Source organism: Temnothorax americanus, unplaced genomic scaffold (assembly GCF_048541705.1).
Source record: "Temnothorax americanus isolate GAGA-0224 unplaced genomic scaffold, ASM4854170v1 Scaffold46, whole genome shotgun sequence".
In the NCBI taxonomy this organism is placed as follows: domain Eukaryota; kingdom Metazoa; phylum Arthropoda; class Insecta; order Hymenoptera; family Formicidae; genus Temnothorax; species Temnothorax americanus.
This window is the reverse complement of record NW_027509613.1, coordinates 449661-462092: the sequence shown is the minus strand read 5'-3', so window position 1 is coordinate 462092 and position 12432 is coordinate 449661. Positions and strand designations below refer to the sequence as shown.

The 12432-nt window shown below is 42.9% G+C and overlaps 1 long non-coding RNA gene across 1 annotated transcript in view; it reads left to right on the top strand.

Annotated features, from left to right (window-relative positions):
* Positions 1 to 12432, top strand: part of LOC143903406 (uncharacterized) — a 274617-nt gene that overhangs the window by 249659 nt on the left and 12526 nt on the right. The gene's annotated exons all lie outside the window — the stretch shown is intronic.

Below are 12432 nucleotides of genomic sequence, written 5' to 3'. Positions count from 1 at the left end.
AAATTAAAATAATACTGTTTTGTGTTAAAATAATAGATTTCGACACACATAGCAGTTAAAAATAACAAAATGTTATTTAACTCAAAGTATTGATTTAAATTTTATTCTTTAATATTTAACAGTGTACTCTTTACTTATATGTATAAATATTATTATTACCATAATATATAAATCTGTAAAATAAATAACAGTAAAAAATATATATTTAAATTTCTTTGTAGTTAGTCTGAAACATATGGCGGATCAATTAAAAATTGTCTAAACGGTGTCCAAATTGTTAATTGAAGAACTCTACAGATTTCGCATTCTAGCGCATCGTACGCGTATTTCGTTCTTTAAGCTACGAATTCAAAATTTCGTACCAAAATTACGTCTCCGCACAATTACAGGAAGCAGTGTAGGTAAAATAGATGTATCTACAATGTTTTAACATTACCGTTACGTTACTCACAGTATTAGCGATTCCGGATAAAACTACGAAATTTCGAATAGAATGGCGGAGAATGTCTGGCTCGTCGTTTAGCACGATTAACACCGTTCCCACAGGCGGTGACATTGTTCGCCCTCGGTCCGGACAAACACGCCAGTTTCCACGAAATCGCCGGAATCGTCGAAATTACCACCAATTCTCGTTTTCACGTCCGAAATCCACGTGCAGCGGCCGTGTCGCCGTTGGTTATTTCTCCCCGCCGACTCCTCGAGTGGCGAAGAAGTACCGGGCATCCTCGACTCGCGCGCGACTCATTGAAATTCAAATGTCAATCTCGAGAAGCTACGAGCACATATTGCCGAATGGGAACGGCGCGAGAGGGAGGCGGGGGCCCGCGGTGGTGGCATAGTGAATGCGGAGTGCTTCTCGTGCTCTCTCGCGATGTCGAAAAACGGTCGCCGGATCGCGCCCATGTTTGTTCTCGAATTCTGTTCGGTGGACGAGGATCTCAAGGCTTCAAGGTTGTACCTCCGTCTTGTCCATCGGTGTTATTTTATAGCTATGTTGGACAGGCAAATACGTCTATAGGTTCCGGGGCAGATCTCTTCTTGTCACGTCCGGCGGCGACCTCCGCGCGACTGGCACTAACGTGTCGCTGTCGAACGTACAAAACACGACCAAAGGCTATAAAAATATTTCTACTCGACGTAGAGGCAGAGATAAGTGCTCATTATGCATCAATAGAGGTTGAAGTAGAAACGATTAGCCGTCTCTGATTAGAAAGAATTCAAGAATTGAAGGGAAATGGTAAATATATATAGTCGAATAGAAGTACAGCGTGTTTGTCCAATGAAGAGGGATCTCTTCACGATCAATGACGCAGGAGAGAGAAACCGATTAGCTAATTTAAAATTTCAAATAATCTTTGAATCCCTAATATCTCTTCTCGCGTAGAAGACTGAGCTAGCATACAGTGAGAAATGAATCTCACCGTAAATGCGCGTGTACCTTTATAATTTATGCGCCTAATTAAAGTCTTGTTAACGAGTAGGACAGAATTCAGAAAAATTGCGTGGAAGAAAAGTGTTTTCGTCGCCGTGACCGCGGCCGCCTCTTGAAGCGACTCGGAGACTTACGCGCGTAATTAAAATTCTTCACGAAAAGATAAATGAAATCCTTATCGGGATGGGGTTAAAACACGGCCGCCGGCTGGATAATAACGCGTGGCTTTATCGCTATCGGCCGTAAGCGCCGCTACCGTCCGCAAAGACGGTAAGACAGTTAACCCGTGAAATATTCGACGTGCGACGCGACGCGGATTTTGATTTACGCGCGCGTTAATTCCCGAGGACGAAGAGGGAAGCTACTGTGAGGGGGAAATCATATCCGCGACAAGTTACCATCTGAAGAAGAAGGAATCTGAAATGATGCGCGGCCGACGAAGCCGCGGTTGCGTTCGCGATCGGGTGAAGGTCGCGCTGACGGATTTATGATTCATCGAGGTTTTTCGTCTATAATATCTTTTAAGGCCTGACATTTGTTTGTCCAAACAAATGAGTTGGCAAATCAGTGGCATATAGGTGTATAAATTACCTTTTTTTTTTAGAAACAACATTCGTGACTCAAAATCTATATTAATATCTTTTGCAATTAATCATCTTCTTATAGCTCAACGAACGAAAACTGTATTATGATGTTACGATTCTGCAAATTTTGTAATGCACTCTAGTAACTATAGCTGGTGGATAGTAATCATCATGGATAATGTTGCTTTCGCGTGATTAGCGAGACCGGGATGAATTTCTGGCTAGGGGCCAGCCACCATTTTCCTGCGGCTTTGGTACCGGAGCCGTGGTACCCCATTATGGGGCACCGGGGCCCTACTTCTGCGCGCGTCTATAAATCCGGCGTCGCCGGGGGGACGAGACGTTCCCTTCGCGCACGCGAATGATAAAGCGCCCGGCGTAATATTTCAAAATGGCGCGGCTATACGTACTCGGTAGATGGCACAGCTCGATATTATTTAGCGTCCTGGGGTCGCACCCACTTAACCCCATCCCGCGGACGAGCGAGCGCGCAAAAAGAGCGCCCACAAAGACAGAGAATAAGTTACCTTAGTCCGCGCGAAAGGACGCACCACGGCATACCCGCCGTGCGCGGCGCAGGGCACACGGGGCCCCCGGACGCGGCCGCCTTAACGGCAGCGCATCGGTCGCGCCGCGGCACGCGGAGGGTCCCTTATTGTGTCCGGGGTCCTGGATGTGGCGCCTTATTAATGGTCACGTTTCGCGGGTGAGAATTCGCCGCGGTGACTCTTCGAAATCGAGTCGTGTGCGCGCTCACAATTCCCCCTTTGCTCGAAACGGCTAAGACAGTCATCGTTTTTCTGTATAGAATTATTGCTCCGTTATCGACATGTAGATACAAAAATCATAAAATCAATATCACTCTTTAATTATCTCAATATCATCTATTTATATTATTTAAATTATTTAAATTGAACCCCGGTTTTTGTGTGACTTCCGCTTAAATATTAAATACACAATTTTTAACACCTGCGTCCGTTCGGGTGATACGGTAAAGGTAATCCGTCTATGTCGCACTGCATCGAAAAATCTGGCTGGCCGATGGAAAGTGGCTTTTAACATTTTTTTATATACAGAAATGTGTACTCTTAATTATTATAGAAAGTGAAAAATGACAACGAGGAAGGACTTAAGTGACTTGCATTAATTCCTTAGCGTCCCACGCGCTAATCGCATCTTCTCTTACGGAGACGTTCTCCTTTTTCACGCCTCGCACGCGAGTGAGACGACGCACGCGGATTTCGACAGATAAAATATTTCTCGGTCGTCATAGACGTTCCTTATCGTGGGCACGGCACCACTTTATTAATGGCCGGTGCGAGCGTGCGTCTCCTCGACAGCCGTACCTGCGCCTACGCAGTAACTTTCGATCGAGAAACTTTCGATGACGCGCGACCGAGCGCATCGTTAAATATACTCCCTCTCTTTCTGTCTCTGTCTCTTTAGTAATGCCAAAAAAAAGATTCACGCAAGATATATAAGCTCCGAGTCGTCGATGACTCTTCGCGTTTCGTGTGATCGATCACGAGTCTTGCGGAATCGTTCGAAACTTCCGCATAATTGGGATGAATTTGTTTCCGTCTGTCAATGTTACATAAAAGTAATAATTAGATATACATATGTATAATTATATATATTTATGCTAATACAACTAATTAATTTATGGTATGTCCATTTGTGAGACAAAATGTCCATATGTCTTGATAGATTATTTTAGATTTGAACTTTAAATGAAAGTTTTGGATTCAAATTTAATACAGTATTGAGAACGTTATCAATTAACGGTTATCAATTAACAAAAATATATAGATAACAGAGAATGTTTTTAATGAAGACGGTAATAAATAAAGATTAACACGAATATTTTATTTCAAATAGCATCAGAACGCTGTAATCCGGCAATTAAATGAAGCATTTTGTCTGATTACAACGTGTGTCGTATTAAGTAAATTAAACATATTAAGTAGAGAATTATATACGAACGAGTTTGGATGGTTATCGTTGTGAAATGTTTCTATATAAATAAATATTCATTTAAATAAGATCGTAAAATTAAATTGAGAACACAAATGTGAATTCGCAGGACTAAATGTTCGAGCACAAATAAATTGTTAGATTTACATGTAAATCTACGTTGTATATTACCATGATTCGTAACTGCCTTAATCATATTCGAAAACCATTTCACCGCATATATATTGACTTAATTGGCAAAATCACCCAATGCTACATCGAATGATATATATCCAAAATATTAATATATCTTGCGAGAGATAAATATTATCACATGCCTCGGTGGTCGAATTGGTACGACGTCCTACACGGAACGAGGGAAGTTCCCAGGTTCGAATAATCCTGGCTGAGGTAATAGTTTTCGCAATATAATTTCTTTACAGTTTTTAGATAATTAAATCGCGTCGATTTAATTCCGGGGAGGGTAGGGTTTTTTATGTTCCAACGATAGCTGGTGTTTCAGTCCGACATTTCTCGACTCGCAGTTTTAAATTGGAATATATATGTATATTCATCGCTTGTAATATATAATTATAGCACTAACAACGAGCTTTATTCGCTAGTCCCTTTATGAAATTATTAATATGTGTATTAATGTTTCCATTATTTTCATCCACATTGTACAGCGAAATAAATTAAGGTAGTTCTCTTGTCCTTATACTAGAGAAAATCGATTTTCTATAGATTTTCTTGAAACTGTGAATATATGTTAATTTAGGTGTGCTTTATGCGTGGTATAATTTTCAGTACCTCCCCCGGTATAAAAAATCAAGATACTGAGCCTCAAAGTTTCAATTTTTACCAGAAAAAATTTTTAAATTTAATTTTTTTAATTTTGACATTTTTTCCTTATAGAACTCGACGAGAGGAGCAACTTTGGTCCTCTTGGCCAACCTCGTATCTCTTACCGTTTGGCCTGGAAAACCTTTTCATTAGTAAAAGTTGAAACTTTGAGGCTCAGTATCTTGATTTTTTATACCGGAAGAGGTACTAAAATTTATACCACGCATAAAGCACACCTAAATTAACGTATATTCACAGTTTCAAGAAAATCTATAGAAAATCGATTTTCTCTAAGTATAAGGACAAGAGAACTACCTTAAACTTCCTTTATAAATTATTGTTCGATGATTCATGATTGTTACACTCGCGCAAAATATTTGATTGCGTTGAATAATCGTTAAAACATTTCACGTAATCTGACTGAAACTGAACGAAGCATCCTGTTTCTAAACACCTCGGTCAATGCATATTCAGAGTTTCACATACACGCGCAATCGGGTGACTTTAGACGCGATATATGCGCCTCGGGGCTATTTTATGCCGAGGTATGCAAATGTCGCCAATAAAATCTGACGGAGCGCGAATATCACCACCATAACAGCCGTTAATCCTTCTGTCCGAATCGCGAGTTACAGAATCATGTTTCGGACAATAAATAATAGGTTTACCAGCATTTGTGGTGAAACCAGTTGACTAGCCTTTATTAATTGCACTCGAATGTTATGGACTATCAGACTATCACGCGCGCTGGCTGTATTATAATTATTGCCGATCCAACGTGTTTCTTATCCGCGACGCTTTGACATGGCCGATCGATCGGGGAAGACCGATGATAATTTAATGCGAAACGATAGCGCGATTCCCATCCCAATTTTTAACCGCCTACACGTGGCGTCGCAAATTCTCTCTCGGCGTTACGAACAACTGTTAGACAAAATCTCCACGAGCCACTTTTATATAGCTTAGCTGCCCCAATTGGAATCTATGGACATCTCATATCTCACGAATGTTAGAAAGCTCGAGAGAGTTTGAGAAAGATTAAGTATCCACGTCTCCTAGACATTCCAGAATTTACTGCTATTGTGAAAAGAGCGGATTATACAATTTCTTTATTATTTATCTGTGTTTTTATTCCTTTTTCATTATAATATATTTTATTATATAAATTCGAAGGCCGGGGTACAAATACACATAATACACACACAATCAGGTTTAACTGCGCACTTCTTGCATAAATTTTTGCAAGCAAAATCGACCGATCACAATTTACTTTTTGTTGGAACTGATTAATGACTTGGCAGCTCTCGTGTTTTACGAGCAAAATTTGCCACGTGTCATTGTTTAAATTCACGATTTTTATAAAAATGTATGAAGTCTAATTTCTCAAAAATGATATATTTTTGAAATCGCGGACTTAAGACTTAAGAACTCGCAATCTCTGTAAATAAAATTGTTTTGATCTTGAATCATTTGAGGAATTCTTTGCTTGCGGGTTAATTAGATAAACATAAAGAGAAAGATCTCCGAATTTTATAGAATAGACAACGCACTGTGTGAAAATCGCCGAAGCTTCGTGACACTCTCTCTTTAGTAGCATCCAACTTCGACTGTGATATCCGATATCAAATAAATGAAAGTATCGATGCCTCATTACACGAACGCTATAAATATCTAACACCTATTCTCGCAGTCATCTTTCTAGATTTAATCGGCAATACGTTTGCGGAGAGAAAGACGCTATTTACATTGCGCCGAGGCCAGGCGACGCTCCGTCTCTGGTGGCCCCGCCGCGGCGCGACGACGGCGACGGCGGCAGTGATGGTGACCGATCAACGACAAAACCATATCGCATCTCGGTACGAAGCGTCGCGTCACGCCGAATCGCCCATTAGAGGAGCAGCGCTGTCTCGTCGCTCGGAAACGACGCATCCCTTTCTCATACACGGCAGCGATATTGGGTTTACGTCCACTCAAGGATCCTCTTACGACGATGCGTGCGCAACGTACCCAATTAGCGGGGCCGCGCAAGAGAGCGACTTCTCTCCCTTTCTCTCCATCGCCTCGTCTACTCTTCCGCCTCCTCTACTTCCCGCGCTCCCACCGTACACTTAGGGTCAAACGCTCGTAAACGTCCGGCGAAACGCTCGAGACTCGACCGGACTCGCTCGGCTCGACTCGACTCGTCTTGACTCGGGAGAGTCGAGACTCGACTCCTCGACCCTACCCCCGGAGGGAGCCCCGGCCGGAGCAGCAACGTCGGGGCTCTCCGGCTCATATATGAAAAACGTATTATGAATTTCCCGGCGACCAATCGGAGGGAGCACGGGATAGCTTCGCTCAGTGACCCCGGATTGTCAACCTTAAGCGCGCGTCCTCTCCTTCGTTGCTCTCACCTCTCCACGTTTCCTTTTCCTCCCTACGCTGCCTCTCTTCTGTCTCCTCTCGCGGCCAGTTCTCTCTCCCGCTTCTTCTTTTTCATCTTCTCTGTCTCTTTCACGTGCCCGGCCAAGCCCACAGGCCACAGGTGTAGTAAACCTCTTTACCTCACGCACTCGCGCGTAATGGCCCCTCTTACACTCGTGCCGCGCATCTGCCGACCTTAGTGTGTATCGTGCTACCTTCGCCAGCCACGACCCGCGTTTACTTCTTCTTCTTCTTCTTCTTTTTTCTTGTCGTCCTCTGGTTTCTTCTTCTTCTTTCCTCTAGTCAGTCATCTTGCCCTCCGATCTACCTATCTACCTACCTGGCGTATATGACATTAGTGCGCGGCACGCTCTATTGTTCACTGATTAAAAATTCTCCGTCGTTTATTGAGATTCTATCACTGCGGAAAGCCAAAGAGCGACGCATAGTATTATTTCATCGTCGGTATAATCTTTATAACTTTTTGATATGCATTATGTTCTGTCCGTTCTTTTAAATATATAAGCAACAAGCAGTGAACCGTTGCGGATCGGAGCGAACGATTGTCAAGGCTTCCGTGAGGATCATCAATCCGACGTCGACAAGTCCTTCAACGGCCCTGACATCAGTCGGCCATTAAAAGGAGTGAGGGTGAATAGAAATCTGATCGCGGGGCTGAATATTAAATCGGCCATGCCTAGTCAGAGCTGACTGAAATAAAAATACACCTCTGGCGAATTTTATTATAATTTTAATGGCTATTACTCGTCATAGATGTTGTATTCTATCAGAATACTACCGTTATAAATATGGCTCTCGAATCGCGGAAGGCTCGACCGTCATTGTTGAATAATAAAAGATCTCACGCTATGGCGAATACTTGAATCTCAGTAAACGTCTAATGGATTAATCATAATTTTATCATTCAAATTTCCGTCAATGTGACGAGGGAGAACTAACTTCCTTCAGGGAAATCGTACCAGAAACAATCGCGAATTGTGGGACGCGTGATGGAACGCGCTGCCGGAAATCAAGGCAAGGCGGCGAGGCTGATTGCCCTCGCTGGACTCGATCAAGATTGTCCTCAGCATCCGCGCATTAATCAGCGTCTACAGCGAACTACAGCTATGTCTTCGGAGGAGCGGCGGAGGAGAGGAGGTGAGGAAGGAAGGACGGAGATGCGACATGACACGGCGCGCGAGTTCATGAGCGCGACGCGAAAAAATTCGAGACCGCCAGGAGGTGAATCCTATTCTTGGCTCTCCGGAGTTGTCCACCACCATTCATGAGCGGGCCTTCGCCCCGTCAATGAACAAGCAACCGGTCCTGCTTCTCTTCCGGGCTCTCTCCTTCGTCACTCCCGTCCCTCCCTTTATGTCTGTTCTCGTCCGTCTGTCTCTCGCTTCTGGTTACCCCATTTTTCTGTCTCCGACTTTCTTTCCTTCGCGCTCTCGCTCTCAGAGGGTACAAAGAGAGAGAGAGAGAGAGAGAGAGAGAGAGAGAGAGAGCGAGAAAACTTTATTAATTTATGACAACCCGGACTATCCTATATCATACGGTTTTCTCGTCGGGATTTACGTAACCCATCTAGAAGGCGCGAGACGAAGGGGGGAAAAAAGAACGCTCGGCAATGAGCAAATACGCCATTATGCTGCTAGCTCGCTCGTAATCCGAGAGACGTCGGAGATCGAACGGTTCTCAAGTTGCGAGGATAAGAAAATCAGATGCGTCTTCTTCTCTCTCTCTCTCTCTCTCTCTCTCTCTCTCTCTCTCTCTCTCTCTCTCTCTCTCTCTTCCTCTCGAATAATCGCGCAATGACGTGGTCGTGATTTTTAGACGTCTGGCGACACGAGACGTCCTCGAGACGGGACCTATTTTGACACGCCGGTAACACCCTGATTACCTGACAGGTGTGAATGGGAAGAGACGGTCCCGGCTGAATCGGACGTCTTGCCGGCGTCATCCTCGGCAATAAAACGACATGCCGCTGAGAAGGATTCGCACGACAAAGGTCGAAAATATCTGGTCGACATGGCGCAAGAATTACTGGGAAACAAGAAATCTCCATGCGTAGCAAATACGTCGGGACGCTTCACAACGCGCGGCACCATAAGAGTAATCAAACGGCAGCCTTATTCGATTGATAACGGAAGAAGACGTTTCGTACGAATAGACGGATTAATAGATAAATAGAAGGTTAATTTATAACGTCGTTGCGCGCATCAGCGACGGATAAATAACGCATCGCAAAAACGCGCGCGAAGAACGTTTACGACTGGAAAGATATACGGCGTAAAAGATTGTTATAAAATTATTCAACAATAAATAACCGCGGTGCGGAAAACTTTGTTACGGTGAGCGTAAAACATTGAGGATGATTTTGCGTGCGGAAATAAAAACGGCTGACATTAATATCGATCCTTGCGCGATGCGCCGCGCTGTCGCGTTAAATGTACCTGTTACCGTATCCTGTTATACCTAATAAAAGAAAACCGTCTTTTCGAAACCGCAAAGAGACGGGTCTTCAGGCTGATTAGTGTCAGAAAAGTGAATGAAGAAATGTATATGAAGAATGAATGGTACACGACGTGAGGAGAATTAAAAACTCATAAAAAAATAGTCAGAGCAGGAATTAGCATAACTTTAAGGACGATTGAATGACGAATATCCTCGGATATTACGTTCGACAAGGTGTCAAGATGATTAAATGATCGAATTCTTCGACAATATCGGCCCGATAGACGTGATTAATGATTTACAAGTGCACTCAGCGCGCTTTTTGACACTATACGTTTTAAACCGATCGATCACACTTGTACCTGTTAAATATTTTCTGATGATTCGATGACCCTTATCGACTTGACAAATTTTGGTCATCGACATACCAGACATGCGACATACGTATTATTTCATCAGCGAGGCTGACACAATTGATCTTTTCTTTTTTTAAATCCATTATAAGAATAAGACATTTTATTGTGTTATCCTGAATTCGCTAAATATAGATTGGAAAAAACTATTTACGAATATATCTCTAAAATTTTAAAAAATACAATGTTGCTTTAAGTAATCGAGCATATTTTAATTCGGTCATTTTTATTATTTATGAATTTTAAAAACTTGCACATGAAAGTTACAACGTCAGAAATTTTATCTTTACATATTTAATAATTTTAATTAAAAAGTACCACGGTACAGTAATTACATATTTTTAAAAATTCAAGATTTCGACGAAATGATTTAAATGATACAATTACATTCCTGGTCTACCATTTTCTCTTTGTAATTCATTTTAACTGTTATGCTATTTTGATTGCAAAAGTTCTTATAAATTTTGTCCCAAAACAAATTAAATTTTTATTATTTTCTGTGATCAATCATAAATCGTAAATATACACATACATATCAAGATATAAACGCATTTATGAAGAAGAGCGCGATAAAATCGTCAAATTTCGACTGACACGAGCCTCTGAACAGCCGCACGTGTGACATATGTTGTTTCTCGTCGCATTTTTACTCGGCGCACGCCAAGGCCCGTCTCTCAGAATATCTGAATTAGGCCCGACAGGAAATGCCCGCGGGATAGACATCGAGTGACTTCTCTTGTCTCGCCTGAGTCAACACAAGCAGCAGCAGCAGTCTTATCCACTCGGCGATTTTACAGTCGCGAGGTTACGAGTTTGAACGCGCGCGTACGCAGGTGTATGCGGGTGAACATCTCACATTGGTGTAGATGCGTGCAATATGTGCCGTCAATACCGCGCGTACGCGCGACCGTCGTTGAGGAGGAGGCCCTGCGGAGGGATCGAAATGCGGAAACGCGACTTTCGAGTAACGACTATCGTTGAAACCTTCGCCAACGTGGCTCGCTCATGGCGTGCCGCGCGAGAAGGGAATCCCGCGCGCTAACGATAACTCGCGCGGCCCGCCCCGCGCGTCGGGCGTTATTAAATTAAACGTGTAATGATAATAATTGTAACCGCCGCGCGCGAATCATTGCGTTATTTAATATCGCGTATAACAGGGTCCCGGTGTCGTAATAAGCGCGGCGAATTAAATAAGGGTCGGCTAAACGCCCGGAATCGAGATGAGAATAAAAGTGCTCGTTAAATTAAAAGCCAGCCACCCGCATTGTGTGTGCAATTTATTGGGCCGAAGCTTAAACGCTCGGATGATTATATCGCATTTAGGAACGATGTAATTTCCAAGAAAAAAAAATTGTGCACGGCACGTTTACATTCAGTATTACAGCGGCAATTAATTTGCAAATTGCAATATAATTGTGGTTATTGTATTTTCAACGACGAAGAAATATTTTGGAATGGTTCAATTAGAAATCGCGCGTTTTCTATTACCGCGTTAAGTGATTCGTAAACTCTGCAGTATTAATTATCCTGCGCAGCACGGAAAACATGAATCGTCTGTTCTTTCATTGGATATATATGCGAAAACATGCTCGCAATATGTACGAAGCGCTATTTGAGAGCTCTAGCAGCGGGGAAGGCCATTTTGTTCCGCGAGAATATTGACAGAGATCTCGTGTCTCGGGGGCTTGCGCGCCGCAAACACGATTTTGCGAACTTGCACGTTTCGCGTTGCACAATTTATGTTGCCAGACATATTACGTTCTAGTCTAACTTGGAGAAGTATCTTTTGCAAATACTCGCGAAGCCTACGGAGGCCATGCATAAATTAAACAGGTATTAATACTACAGCGGACGTTATTGTCCAGCACAGTTGAAATTCAAAGCGTTCGGTGTATATAATACCAAGTGGAATGCCGTCGATGAAACCGATGCATTACAATTTTAAAACCACATTTAGATAATCGAGATATTTGTGTTCTTCATAAGACACAAGGTGCCATATGCGTTTCATCGTAAAATCGCTAATAATGGCACATCGACGAAGAATGCGTTAATGTACCTCGCGAAGGAGGTCGCGCGCGTTCTAAAACAGACGAAAACTTTCCTTTAAGACAAATCTCTACAGACTTGGGTCGTGTCGCCAAACGTGAATTCCGGCCGTGATCTCTCCTCGAGGATTGCGGCACGTCGAGGTTCCTCGTGGCGACGCGGATATTCATAAATTATCGGGATCTTCGCAAGTGCGCGGAATATTACGCGCCGAGACGGGAAACCACCTCGATTTCGACGACTATAACGTAATTAGCAATAAAACTTCCGCGTGCGAGAAGTACGCGCTTCCTGGTAC